The sequence below is a fragment of the Panthera uncia genome (genome assembly GCF_023721935.1).
Source record: "Panthera uncia isolate 11264 chromosome B3 unlocalized genomic scaffold, Puncia_PCG_1.0 HiC_scaffold_1, whole genome shotgun sequence".
NCBI lineage: Eukaryota > Metazoa > Chordata > Mammalia > Carnivora > Felidae > Panthera > Panthera uncia.
The window spans coordinates 88,082,345-88,097,182 of NW_026057582.1; the positions used below are offsets into that span (position 1 = coordinate 88,082,345).

The 14,838-nt window shown below is 36.6% G+C and overlaps 1 non-coding gene across 1 annotated transcript; it reads right to left on the minus strand.

Annotated features, from left to right (window-relative positions):
• Positions 1 to 13,794: 13,794 nt before the first annotated feature.
• Positions 13,795 to 13,897, minus strand: LOC125910498 (U6 spliceosomal RNA). The gene has a single exon (XR_007454004.1). It is a non-coding gene; the product is annotated as a U6 spliceosomal RNA (small nuclear RNA).
• Between the last annotated feature and the right edge of the window lie 941 nt (positions 13,898 to 14,838).

The window sequence follows — 14,838 nt, forward strand, 5'->3', positions numbered from 1 at the left end:
TGATGCGGTCCGAGGAATCAGTAATACTCATTATGTCTTCAGCATTGGAGCAAGACTAAAATGTGTGGCTTGTAACTTTTCCCCTAGTATCATCTCACCTTTTATGGCTGCTTCTGCTTTTGATGGGACTCATCCATCTCTCTCCCTTACTTACCTTTACCCTCCCACAAAAGTTGTTTGTCTGTTGGTTTATTCCAAGGAAGCCTTACTTGGGGCTTAAGACAGTTCATAGGGACTTAGGCTATGTTTCTCAAACTTGAGTAATGTATATTACCTTTTAAGGAATAAAAACATAGTCCTAGATCTTGCATATGAACTTAAATGATTTTTATTATAATGTTACTTAAGTATTTCTAAACATAAAGCTAGGTATAAGCTCCGCCTGCTCATAGCTATTATACATGAATTCAACCAAGGCAAATTTACACATTAAATACAAAGGAAATGACAAATCCAATAAAAGTCAAACTAACAACACTAATTTAATATGACAATTAAACCTGTTTTGTTAAAATCAAATGGATTCTCACACTGAATATTTTCTTCAGTGCTATGGCTCAAGTCTTTTTGAGTTTGGCATGCTTATAACTATCATAAGCTCTGTGGTGACTATACTGGTGTATAGTGGGGGATGCACGACAATGGTCATTTTGACATTAGGACATCCCCTATTAGGGATGTCAGATAGGTTTGTCAGCATATTAAATGGATTCAAAGTATTCTATCATATTTATTTTTCTAAAATTTTTAAGTGTTTATTTTTGAGAGAGAGAGAGTGAGCGCAAGTGGGGGAGGGGCAGAGAGACACACACAGAATCCGAAGCAGGCTCCAGGCTCTGAGCTGTCAGCACAGAGCCCTATGTGGGGCTCGAAACTATGATCCGTGAGATCATGACCTGAGCCGAAGTCAGATGCTTAACTGACAGCTGTCCAGGTGCCCTAGATTCTATCATATTTAAAGACCTTTTTTTTCATCTTCAAAAATAACCCTAGAATTAAACACACACACACACACACACACACACACACACACACACACACACTTATATATTCAAAGTAACAACTTCATTAGTGGTTTCTTATAACAGGTTTTCCACAATACACTATTATTATTCCTATTAACAAAAAATTGTTTCTCACAATTTATCTCCCCTAGTTCATGTTTCCTTTTTACCCAAAAAAAGTTCTACATATATTTAATTATTCAAACAGAATGTAACAAACGCCAGAGCTAAGACTTGTTCTAAAAATCTGCATTTTTTTGCAACTCTATAGTAAATCTTGCCTACTGCATAATTTATTTCAACTTTTTTTTCTTCAAACCTTCAGCAATATTCTGTGTCTTCTGAAAATCTTTGCTAATAGAAGAACACATTTTAGTTTATTTCCATATTGCTTTTCATAAAATGTTATTTCAACCACTTTTACTATATCAGGTAGAACTGAATAGTATTGTATTTGCCCAATGGTACACAGCTTTTTGTTTTGTTTTGTTTTGTTTTTGTTTTTTGTGTGTTTTTTGCTGTTAAGTAGGAAACCTTAAAATCAACCTCCAAATATTTATCATGAAGTTTTAAAAAAATCTCAACTTTGAAATACTCACTAATTAATGTCATATAACATATATAACATAAAAATAATTATAGACTCCTAAATTATAGAAATTTTCAAAAATAGTCAAGAGAGGTCCCATGTAGCCTTCACGTGGCTTCCCTCAAAGGTAGCATCTTACCTAAATCTTCTATAACATCAAATACCAAAACTGGGACATTGGCATCATTGGTACAATCTCCAGGCCTTATTCATTATTAAAGTTGAGAAAAACTTTGCAAATACCGGCCCAAGTATTAAGTGACCTGAAGTATTACTGAACAAATACTTAAGGTGTGTGTCATGTCCTGGCTGCTTTGTTTGTGAATATTTTGTTGCCTATCATGACGCCTTCATACTACCCATTGCCTAGTCAACTGAGAAAAAATAGGTGTTTGCGGCAAGGTTCTTTATTTATAACCAATGGATATAAATAATGTTTCAAATACTTGTATTGATAATTTTTATTTCTAGGCTGACATTTTGTGTAATCTGCTTAGATCACTTTTAAAAATTTGGTATGTGGAAGACAGTTTTTCTAGAATTAGAAAATGTGCTGGTTCCTTCCTTTTACTGTTTTATACTAGTGCATGCACTAATGTGTTATCATCAAAACTTTTGTTTGGCATATTTATTTATTTATTTTTAATTTCTTTTTTTTTACATTTAGTTATTTTTGAGAAACAGAGTGAGACAAAGAGTGAGTGGGGGAGGGGCAGAGAGAGAAGGAGACACCGAATCTGAAGCAGACTCCAGGCTCTGAGCAAGCGGTCAGCACAGAGCCTGACGCGGGGCTCGAAGGCACTAACTGTGAGATCATGACCTGAGCCGAGTGGGACGCTCAACTGACAGAGCCACCCAGGTGCCCCTTTTCTTTGGAAAACTACATATTTGTGCAGTAAATCTACTTAAGTAGGCAAATGTATGCTACATAAATTGTTTCATATAGAAGAATGATTCAAGTCCTACTTCTTCCCCCCACCTTTATGTTGAGGAACTCTCTCTTCCTTCAAGATCACCTCATATATCTCATGTGACACCTGCCCTAAGACCTGGTTGTAATAGACTTAAAAAAATAGAGTTTGAAGTTAAACACTCAATGGATCATCCTATGTCCCTACTGGAGGTTATGAATTCCACTTTTAATCACTGACCCACAGGGTATAAAGACTTCACTGTTTAGTCCTTTCTTTCTAGCCTCCTTACCTTGTATCTGCAAGCTCCCAATACCAAACTACTATTTACTCCTCACATACATTTTGTTATGTCATAGCTCTTCTCCTTTGTAAGCACTTTCCATTTGGAGCTCTCTTCCTTCCTTTACTGAACTGAAGAGCTCCTATTCTTTCTCTGAAATCCCAGCTCAAATGTCCTTTCTTCCAGAAAGCTTTCCCTTTTCCTTTCTCTGTATTGCATGTTTGTTCCACGTGAATCCACTGGTGTACTGATCTCACCAGGCTGCAGTTTGTTTCATTACATCTCTACTCAGTAGAGAGGAGGAGCTGTCCTACTCTTCACTGTTTAGTCTCTTAGATCAAATTGATTTTTGATTTGATCTCTTCCCCAAAACAACGCTTGTCTTTATAAAATCCTGACCCCTTGAACCACATGGAACCCACTAGAAAAAGTAAAATGAAGGTGTGGATCAGAGTATTTGCCAACAGGTTTTTTTTTAAGTTTATTTATTTATTTTGAGAGAGGGAGAGAGAGCGCGCGAGAGAGAATGAGTGGGGAGGGGCAGATAGAGAAGGAGAGAGGATCCCAAGCAGGGTCCACACTGTTAGCAGGGAGCCTGCTGTGGGGCTCGAACTCACAAACCATGAGATCATGACCTGAGCTGGAATCAAGGGCTGCGTGCTTAACCGACTGAGCTCCCCAGGCACTGCTGCCACTACAACTTTTACCCATGAGGATTTTCAAAACTGATGCAACTAGAGAAAAGAATTTTAACTGGTAAAACAAGTAACAAATTTTTCCAGGATGAATTTAGTAATATTACTATTACGAAAAGATTGTGAGGACAATAAACATCATTTCCTTGTAACATTCAGGCTTATTGTCTCTATTGTAAGCTAAATGGCCTATTATTTTCTTACTCATGAGGGTATAATGAATATCTCCTAGGCATTTTGTGACCTGACTCCACAATCCCCTAGAGAACCTAGAGCTGTACGGCAGACTCCAGGACTGTAGAACACTTGATATGGGGGAGAGGAGGAGGGAAGTGTCTCAAATTAGACTTTAAAAACCAGGCTTTATGCTCCCATGTCCTTTGTGAAATGAACCACGGGGTATACAATTCTCATTTCTTTTTGCTCAGGAGGATGTCAAACTCTTTTTCAGGCAAAGGGGAGAAGCTGCTTTGGGCTCTCCTTTTCTTCTCCTCTGAGATTTGTTTCATAAAGGAACTATCACCGGCTATAGCTAAAATTCCCCCATTGCATATGCCTGAGTGTGCAAGACCGTTTTGTTGTAAACTTCTGCAAATGCCAACTTACGTGCCAAGTTTTATGGTCAATTGTGATATTTCTACTGCTTTTAATTTATAAAGTGTTTGTTTTTGGTGCTCAAAGGAGAGATATTATCTCACACATCCCAGGGACCAAAAGAGTACAGTCAGAGGCAGTAGAGAGTTAACACAAGAAAGGAAGTCATAACTTAGTTCACTTCATACTTGGGGAGTTATGGTAGATGAAGCTTTGATTTGTTTATCCTCAGATAATCCATCCCACACTTGGAGAAAAAAAAAAAAACAGGAGGTAAAACAAAGAAGACAGGTTGTTCTGGTTTTTTTTTTGTTTGTTTCCCTTAAGTGCTGATTGTTGAATATTTGCCAGTTTATTATTGTAAATAAATTGAATTAAGAAGACAAAAGATGCATCTAGTACCAAGGACTCTAAAAGAAAGACTGTCTTTCTTATGCTATTGTACCTCCTATATACACCATTACTTACTACAAACATAATAAAAGTTGTGTCCTTATCACTTTTAGTACTAGTAGCAGCCAGCATCCTGGAAGGGAAAAATAGCTCACTATTTTTTATCAGAATTTAGGGCCTGGTGAATAGAAATGGGAAAAAAAAGTGCAAATAATCATGGAGAGCCCTTAATAATTTTAGTATAAAGAAAATAGCGAAGGGATTCATTATCAGAACATTCAACACAAACAAAAGCTAAAGAAGTCCACCACTACTGAGTTGGCCTTACAAGAAATATTAAAGGGATGTCTTTAAGCTGAAGAGAAAGGGTGTTAATTAGTAACAAGAACACATATAAAAGTATAAATCTCATTGGAAAGGTAAATATATAGTAAAGGTAGTAGATTAACTACTTACAAAGCTGGTATAAAGGTTAAAAGTCAAAAGTAGGGGCGCCTGGGTGGCTCAGTCGGTTAAGTGTCCGACTTCGGCTCAGGTCACGATCTCGCGGTATGTGAGTTTGAGCCCCGGGTCGGGCTCTGTGCTGACTGCTCAGAGCCTGGAGCCTGTTTCAGATTCTGTGTCTCCCTCTCTCTCTGACCCTCCCCCGTTCATGCTCTGTCTCTGTCTCAAAAATAAATAAATGTTAAAAAAAAAAATTAAAAAAAAATGTGGCATCAAAAACATAAAATTATGTAATTAAAGGATGCACAAGAAGACAAGATTTAAAATGTGACATCCAAAACATAAAATTATGTTGGAGGAGTAGTAGTAATGTTGACCTTTACAATGGGATTACATTTAAGTTGTTATCAACTTAAAATAGACTGCTATAGATACATGTAAGCTTCCTGGTAACCACAAAGCAAAAATCTACAGTAAATACACAAAAGAGAAAGAGAAAGGGATATAAGCATACCACTTAAAAGTCATCAAACCACAAAGGAAGAGAGCAAGAGAAGAAGAAAGAAACAGAGAGGAACTACAAAACAACCAGAAAACAACGAACAAAATGGCGATAAGTACATACCTATCAATAACCACCTTAAGTCTAAATGGACTAAATTCTCCAATCAAAAGACAGTGGATTAATGGGTAAAAGAAAAAAGAAAAAAAAAACCCAACCAACACCCATGTATATTATGTGTACAAGAGGCTCACTTTAGTTGTAAGGACAACCGTAGACTGAAAGTAAAGAGATGGAAAAATGCTATGCCAATGCAAACCCAAACAAAGCTGGAGTAGCTTTACTTATGTCAGACAACACAAACTTTAAAACAAAGACCATAATGAGAGGACAAAGAAAGGTATGCAATGATGAAGGAATCAATCCACATGAAGAATAACATTTGTAAATATTATGCACGAAACACAGGAGCACCTAAATATATAAAGCAAATATTAACAAGAAAGAGATAGTGATACAATAATAGTAGGGGACTTTAATACCCTACTTACATCATCATCCAGACAGAAAATCAATAAGGAAACATTGACCTTAAACAACACATTAAACTGGATGAACTTATCAGATATTTATAAAACATTGTATCCAGAAGAAACACATTTTCCTCAAGTGCACATGGAAGATTTTCCAAGATAGATTATACGTTAGGCCACAAAACAAGTCTTAACAAATTTAAGAGGACTGATATCGAATCAAGCATATTTTCTGACAACAATGTTATGAAACTAGAAATTAATTAAATTAAGACAGCTGGAAAATTCACAAATATGTGGAGATTAACAACATGCTATTGAACAATCAATGGGTCAAAGAAGAAATCAAATAGAAATAAAATTCACCTTGAGACAAATGAAAAGGGAAATGGAACATACCAAATTTATGGGATGCAGCAAAAGCAGTTCTAAGAGGGAAGTTCATAATGATAAAAGAGAGAACTGGGGTGTGGCAGATAACCTGAGGGAAAGACATTTGTACTTATAACTTCCTTCTTTTGGATAATTTTCACTTTTAGGTAGAGGAGGTGTCTCTCAGGTGCCATGGAGATTCAGGGCATATTGTTTTCAAATGTGAGATCAGTGAAGGAAGGGCATTAGAACTTAGGCTTGCCTCAGAGTGTTCATTAACACTGATCAGAGCTATAACTTTTTTGGTCTGTTTGCCCTTCCAGATCCCTTCTCCTCTCTTTTCTGTACTGCAATGAGCCCTGGGAGGCAGACCTTTGTGCATTATCTACCAAGGTTCCTTTGCTTTCTATTTTCCTACTGAGTTTACTCAATGGTGGGCACCAACAGGAGATCAGAGAAAGAAGAGATACATCAGTTCACCAAAGATTGTTTCCCTGCCAATAGCTATGGCTTTCTCCAATTCCCATAATACCCTTCCTCCCCCCACCACTCCATTTCTTCATGTTCAAAGTGGTAACAACTCCATTCTGTTAGAAGTAGAACATACCCTGCGTGCCTCACCAATCCCTGTTCATTTCCTCAACCTATACTCATCCCCTTGTCAAGAAAAATAAGTATCCTTTTCTTAACACTATTCAAGGACATCATTTCATCGGACTATCTCTTGTCAGAACCCTGACAAATATGTTACTATAATGATGTTTTAGGTATGGATTTTGAATGAAGAGAAAATGAGGAGAGATTTTTTTGTTCATTGCTGCTGGAACTTTGTTGCATACCCAGCCCCAAAACAAACTTCAGCACTTCGTTGACTCCCAGACTTCTGGTTGTGGGGAGGTATCTGAGTCTTCCAACGAGTATTGCCACTCCTTTTGGCCTCACCAAATTATTCTAATTTCTCATTTTCCATCTTTCTTATTGCAAAATAACTTGGCTCCTGACTTCGTTTCTCTTTTTATTGCATCTCACCTCATGCCCATTCTTTTTGTTGCCCTTAAATACAACATCAATCCTCAAACTCCATTAAGTATAGCAATTTCTTCTAGGCCAGGAGAATTTCTGCAATTGCAATAATTGTGTGAGTGTACTAGATTTATTAAAGTGTTTGGAAATATCACTATGGCTGTAAATGTCTCTCGTATTTCCAGAATATAGAAATGCTACCAGCAAATCTGGCAGAGAACAGTCTATTACCAATCCAAACACTAGCACTTTCACATCTGTTATGCTTAAAAATTTTAAGCTAATGTATTCATTCCAGAAACAGCAGAACAAAAAGATATCCAGCTAGGAGATCTATTTTCATATCAATATTTAAAATGCTTTCAATATTTACCATTTCATACTCACTAAATCTCCCATGACTTTTTACTTTCAGGAAATCCATCAATTACAAACCAAAGCGAACATCTAAAACGACCTGTAAAATGCAATATACATTGGCAGGCAGGGAGTCCAAAGCTCACTAGAGAATGTAATTAGCAAAATTTCTCCAAATTCATGAAAATGAATAAATCGTGTCACCATCTTGAAAATCCATATTTATTATTACTCCAAAGAGGGAGTCAATTAGTATCTAATTTTAAAATCTTGTCTCCAGAGAAAAGCATTCTATAAAGAGATAAAAATGAATAGAAAATTCACAATAAAAACACAAAATGTAAAAAAAAAATACATATTAAGAATATTAACTTTACTAAAAAACATGGAAAATAAATCTGTTTTTTTTTTGTTTCAAATTGCAAAAATGTAAAAAAAAAATAATACTCATCACTGTTGTAGGAAAATTATACTGTATTACATTAAAAGCCTGATCTTTGAAGTCACATTGTCTGAATTTGAGTCCCTACTTCGGTTTTAACTGAATAACTTCGGACATTTAACTTAAACTGTTTGTGCCACAGTTTTTTTATCTTTAAAACTGGAATAATTATAATGTGCCAAAATGTAAAAACTATAGTATCTGTTACCTACCACATGGTAAGGGCTTAGTAATTATCAGCAATTATTATTACAGCTATGATGAATGATGATGAGTGGTGGTGGGAAGGGCAGTGAATTGGGTGTGAACACTTCCCTACACAGTAATGAGAGTCTAAACTGGTATAAACTTTCTAGAGGGAAGTTTACCTTTATAGCACATAGAGCTATAGAAAGTTTTCTTTTTTTTTCTAATGTTTATTTAGTTTTGAGAGAGAGCATGTGTGCACACACATGGTGGAGGGGCAGAGAGAGAGGGAGAGAGGATCCAAAGCAGGCTCCATGATCAGCACACAACCCGACGCAGAGCTCGAACCACCAACCGTAAGATCATGACCTGAGCCGGAGTCTGAAGCTTAACTGACTGAGCCACCCAGGCAGCCCAAATTTAGTTTTCTTCAATACAGTAAAATCATTTCTCAGCATTCATCCTGAGGAAAGTATCATGGAGACAAAGATTTCTTCCCAAGGATGTTCGTTTTAGCATTATTTATAATCATTACAAATGACGTCTGAAAATGGCAATATAATAATCATGCAATGGAATATTATGTAATAACACTTCTGAATGTTATTTAATGTTATTAATGTTATTTGAATGTTATTAAATGACATTAATGTTACTTACTGTCATTTAATAACCTTAATGTTATTTAAGGTTAGGGGATATACAATATAAAAAGTTCATGTGGTTGGACTCTGTGACCTTTATTTTTATAATGGTTATTTGTTCATTCATTCATTTATTTATTTAATTTTTTTGAGCTTATTTACTTTTGACAGAGACAGCAAGCAAGGGGGGAGGGTTACAGAGAGAGACAGAGAGAGAGACAGACAGAGAGAGAAGAGAGAGTCCCAAGCACACTGTCAACAGGGAGCCTGATGTGTGGCTCAGGCTCATAAACTGTGAAATCATGACCTGAGCCAAAACCAAGAGTCGGACAGACACTTAGCCGACTGAGCCACCCAGGCATCCCATGTTACTTGTTTATTTTGACAGAAAGAGAGTGTGAGCAGGGGAGGAGCAGAGGGGAGAAGGAGAGAGAGAATCTAAGCAGGCTCCATGCCTAGCACAGAGATGATGTGGGGCTTGATCCTATGACTGTGAGACCACCACCTGAGCAGAAATCAAGAGTCAGTTGCCCAACCCACTGAGCCACCCAGGTGCCCCTGGACTCTGTGGACTTTAAAATGTAACTTTTATTACGCATATACACACAAAATTATATATGTAATAATTTCCTATACATATGAAAATCTGAAAAGAAATTCCTCAAACTTATTGACTTCAAATGGCATTATTACAGGTGATCTTGTTGATTATTTTACATATTTGTATTTTCTAAGGTTTTTATCGTGAGAATTAATGAGTTTCAAAAATTTTAAAAAAGGTGCTAACATCTCCTGAAGAGCTTTATGTGTGATTAACATAGTTCAAGCTAGAGCAGTCCTTGATAGCCTTCTAGTCATCTTTCTTTTCCTGACAGTTGCATGCTTAATTAGATACATTTACAACTTCATGCACAATTGATAAGCTTTTGTCATAAGTGTGACTATAATTACCTGGTCAGCAACCTTGACACCAATTTAGTAGCCAAACTTAAACATAATTCATCTCCATTTTCAAGGTACTCAATAACTAACATTTACCTATAATTTATTGAGGATATACTATATGCCAGACATTGTTAATTATTTTGCACACATTATCTACTTAATCTTTACAATTTATCTTGTGAGTTAGGTAACATACTCTCTATTTTATGGAAGAAGAGGGATTCAAGGCTTGTATTCAGTTATACAAGTTCCAAGGCTAGAATTTGATGCCAAATCAGTCTGACTCCAAGCCTACACTGTAACTCCTATATATGCTGCCTCTAAATAAGTGCTTTATGCATATCTGGCTTCTTTTCTTTGCTGTCATTATTGGGAAAGAAAAAACCTCTCTTCTAAAGTATAATCTAGGATTTATTGATGTCTGGAAAGGTAGAATAACTTGGAATTTAACAACTCTGGCTAATATATAAACTAGACAACCACACTAAAATGAAGATTAGTTGGAGTCATTTTACTAAAGACAATCAATTTGCAAAAATAAATAAATAAAAGGGTTAATCAACTATGGGAAAGGTTTGACAAACCACAGTATTACTTTTTACAAGAAAAAAAATCTCTAAAAAGAATCTGTTTCATATGGGTATTAATTTCTTAACAATGGAAATGTTTCTTGTTTCGTTTTGTCTTCAAGGTAATGGTTTTGGTGGATGGAGGGATTTTTTTTTTCTCCTTATTTTATGATAATGATGCTTCCATGATACTTTCTATTTATTTTCAGGCCATTTGTAATGTAGGCCCTGGTTACTAACTGGAAATTAAGGCAGGAGAAATGATATATTTTTCATATGTAAGTATTGAACTAAAGTAGAAATTTTCTCTCCCTGGGTCTACCACTAATTTGCTATAATTGCCCACCCAGAGAGGATAAGGATTAGATATCACTTCCTCATTTATGTAATAAAAGGATACTTTATAATCTCAAACATACCTTTTAACTATATCATTCTATTATTCCGGGGAGTCCTAGAACACCGTTAGGTAATATAGTGTAAATATTTATAGAACAAATGCGTATCTTTCAATTACTTCCTAATCCTATCTATTCTTCAAGGTCTAGCTAAAACCCTACTTCCTTCATGAATACTCCCTTGAGTACTCAAACTTCCTGAACCCAAAAATAGTGGGTACAGTAATTACATGTTATCTTTAAACATTGCTTAATAATTTCACATAAGAGCCTTTGTTTTTTAAAAAAAAATTTTTTTTAACATTTATTTATATTTGAGACAGAGAGAGACTGAGCATGAACGGGGGAGGGGCAGAGAGAGAGGGAGACACAGAATCGGAAGCAGGCTCCAGGCTCTGAGCCTTCAGCCCAGAACCGGTCGCAGGGCTCAAACTCAGGGACCGCCAAGATCGTGACCTGAGTCAAAGTCGGACGATTAACCGACTGAGCCACCCAGGCGCCCCAGAAAGCTCTTGTTTTAAAATAAGTTGTAAATCAACTTGACAGAGACAGGTTCTGAGCCTCTAATTGTATACATTCCTTGGGTTCAATCATAGCACCGGCCTCACAATGGATGGTTAGCAAATTCTTGTTAAATGCGGAGTAGATTTGAATTGGCAACTAAATTCATAATTTTCGATGTCAGGACATTCCTTTTATCAAAGTGAGTTGCCTTAGATTGCGGCCCAGGTCTTCCCTATGCCTGATGCTGTTTGGTCATCATCATCATCGTGCCGTCTTTGTGATCAAGAAGCATTCATTCAATCCTTCTGGAATGAGTGGCAGCAGCCCAAGATCTATCTTCAGGTGAGATGAGAAACAGCTGGCTCTCATTCTCTGTATCATCATCTTTCATATACCCAGAGTCTAAGATCATTAGTTTTAAAAGAGCCTCAAATATTGGATAAGTTTGGTTTCTACAAAAGAGGGAATAAGAGGAATGAAAGAAAACATGTTATGGGGAGAGGAGGGAGACGATGAGCTGTCAGTCTCTTGGTGCAAATCATTTGTCATGGGTCCTCTTAAGTCCGCAAAGGCAGGGACACCCCTGTTATCATGAAGAGATTGTCATGGGACCAGTAGTATATACGCATACTGAGTGCACTTATGTTCTCGGTCAGTTGATAATGGTCGCAGGATTGCAATTTCGCCAATGCTCTTGGCAGTTGAAATTAAAATCAAATCTCCAAACATAGATTTAAAGAAGACAGATGGTTTTTCCCAGTCTCTAAAGAGGTGGGGGATAAATTTCAAACATTTTTCTGGCAGTCATTGTTTACACTTAAAAACTCAGCTAATATCGTTAGTAGAGCACTGGACCAGGGTGAAGTTTTCATTAATGAGATAAAGAATTAGAGACCACTGTAAAAAATATGCATGTGATTTCCATACTGAACTTGATGCTTCTAGGATTCATCATTTTGTGTCATTACTTACACATCCATTCACAAAGAGGTAATTGTTTCTGGAAGATGGCACTGGAAAAGTAAGATCCAGTCAAAAGAAAAATCCAAATCTGGTTACCACCTTCCTCTGAATAGAAGTGAAACCACATACCTGACGTGCAGTTTGCCTGACTTTTCTTTTTCTTTTTTTTTTTTTTTTTTGTACCAAAATCTGAACTACATGTTTCTTGCCTGTATTTCATTTCTCATTCTTTCTAGGCCCCCCTTTCATTTGATTCAAGAGCATATATCTATCTCCCTATCTTTGAAATCTTTCTTGATTTTTGCTTTTTAGCCCAAGGAATTCAATTAAATTCACCTGGCAGATGGAAAGCTGAGGCCCATAAGGGAAGTAACAAATACTAAAAATAATGAGAAGGATGTAAAAATATCCTGATTTGGGGTCAGGGGGATTTAATAGGACTCAGAGGTTTTAATCAATTAATTAATTAATTTTTTCTTGGTTGTCCTTCCTCTTCTTTTTCTAATTCCCTTTGCTCAGGTACTGAGAAATATTCTTTGGCCTGAATGCTGGAGCTGAAGCAAACAGCCTTCCTCTAGTAAGTGGTCACTGATCCTCCACTCAGAATTGGTGTCACTGAACAGTGGTCATGAGGGCCAGATTTTCTGGAAAAACTCTAATTTCAGAGAAGTTCTACTGTCTCTCATAAACACATAAACACAATTACAGCATATAGCATGTAACCCGGTTCAGAGATTGGAAGACTAAGGTTAATCTTCATGGTTAGTATTAGTCAATTGATTAGTCAATATGTATATTTGCATGTACACTTATGCATACATGTATACATATGCTTGTTTAAAATAAACTATATGTGTGTGCATATATACACACATACAGAGGAGTCTCATTGTCATTAGTTCCATTCTATTGAATTGTTGCAAACACTGAGTTAGCAAACACTGAATCATTGCTCCCGGGGGAAATACAGAGTTAGGTTCCTACAAGCCTCTTGTCACAACATTCTCATCAACTGATCAATACAAAGCTTTGTTTTATGTGTATTTCTGTTTAAAGATACCTTATTTAATATATATTGCCAAGTCATTAACATTAAACTCGGGACCAACAACACTAGAACTTATGTTTGAATGAAGGTTATCTAACACATGTATTTCTCCGTTAGGCGCATCACAGCTTTCTTGCACTTAGTAACACTAGACAGCGCTTGAGCACTATACTTGGGGGTCATTTTAAACAGTGAAATCTACAGAAAGCACAAAAATACCAAAACAACGTGACACTTAATGAACCATGAAAAACACACTTGTTTACGATATCAGAGCTGAAACAAAAGGACAGAGTGTGGCCTTATTTGACTTCAACTGGAAATGTGCATCAGGTGATTCCAATTTTTCATTTTGTGCATTGTCTGCGAATGATTGAAAACCCTGCAGATATTTTCTTTTTATGGAACACTTCACGAATCTGTGTGTCATCCTTGTGCAGGGGCACACTAATCTCTGTATCATTCCAGAATTAGTGTATGTGCCACCGAAGCAAGCATAAAACTTCACAAGTATTGGCTTTAGTGTTACAGATAAATTCTAGCAAGTAGGCAAATTTACAATATAGAATCCACAAATAATGAGAATCAGTTGTGTGTGTGTGTACTTGTCTCACCTAAATTAATTACAGAGGAGAAATTTGCAAAAACAACAAATCTAAAAAGTCTAAATTGGCAATATTAGAAATTTCTTGGACAGTCCTACAATAGTGGAGATTCAGTCTGACCATCTACCTACTACATCTCTGTTTACCACTGCTGAATAAAGGCACTGATCCTAAGAAGTACAAAACTGAGAATTTAAGTTCCCCAAAAGATAAAGTTATAATCTTTCTACAAGATTTCGTTGTCCACTCATTAATGTTATGTGCTAGCCTTTTGATTCCCAAAAAGATATCTGATGGTCTTCAATACCCTCCCTTTCTTGTTTTTGTGTCTTCTTGGCATTTAGTACCCTCTCTCTACCATACTACATGTTGAAGGAGCACCACCGCTATATACACAACATTGCTTATACTTATGAATTTTTATTTAAAAAGGGGGAGGACACCTGGGTGGCTAGGTCGATTGAACACTTAACACTTGATATCGGCTCAGGTCATGATCTCACAGTTAGTTAGATCAAGCCCTGCATGGGGCTCCATGCTGAGCATGGGACCTGCTTGGGATTCTCTCTCTCCCTCTCTTTGCCCTTCCCCTGCTCGTGAGTGTGCATTCTCTCTCTTTCTCTGTCTCTCTCTCTGTCTCTCAAAATAAATAAGTAAATAGAGCCCCTTTACAACAAGGTGGGGGGGGACAACATTTAAGTTAAAAGCCAGTCAAGTGTGACTACCACCCACAAATGGTATTAGTGTTTTTATCTATAGCCCTTACGTTAATCAAACAATTTGAATTTAAGGAGAAATTTTCCGAACTTAATGTGTATGCAGTAGAGAAGCTTC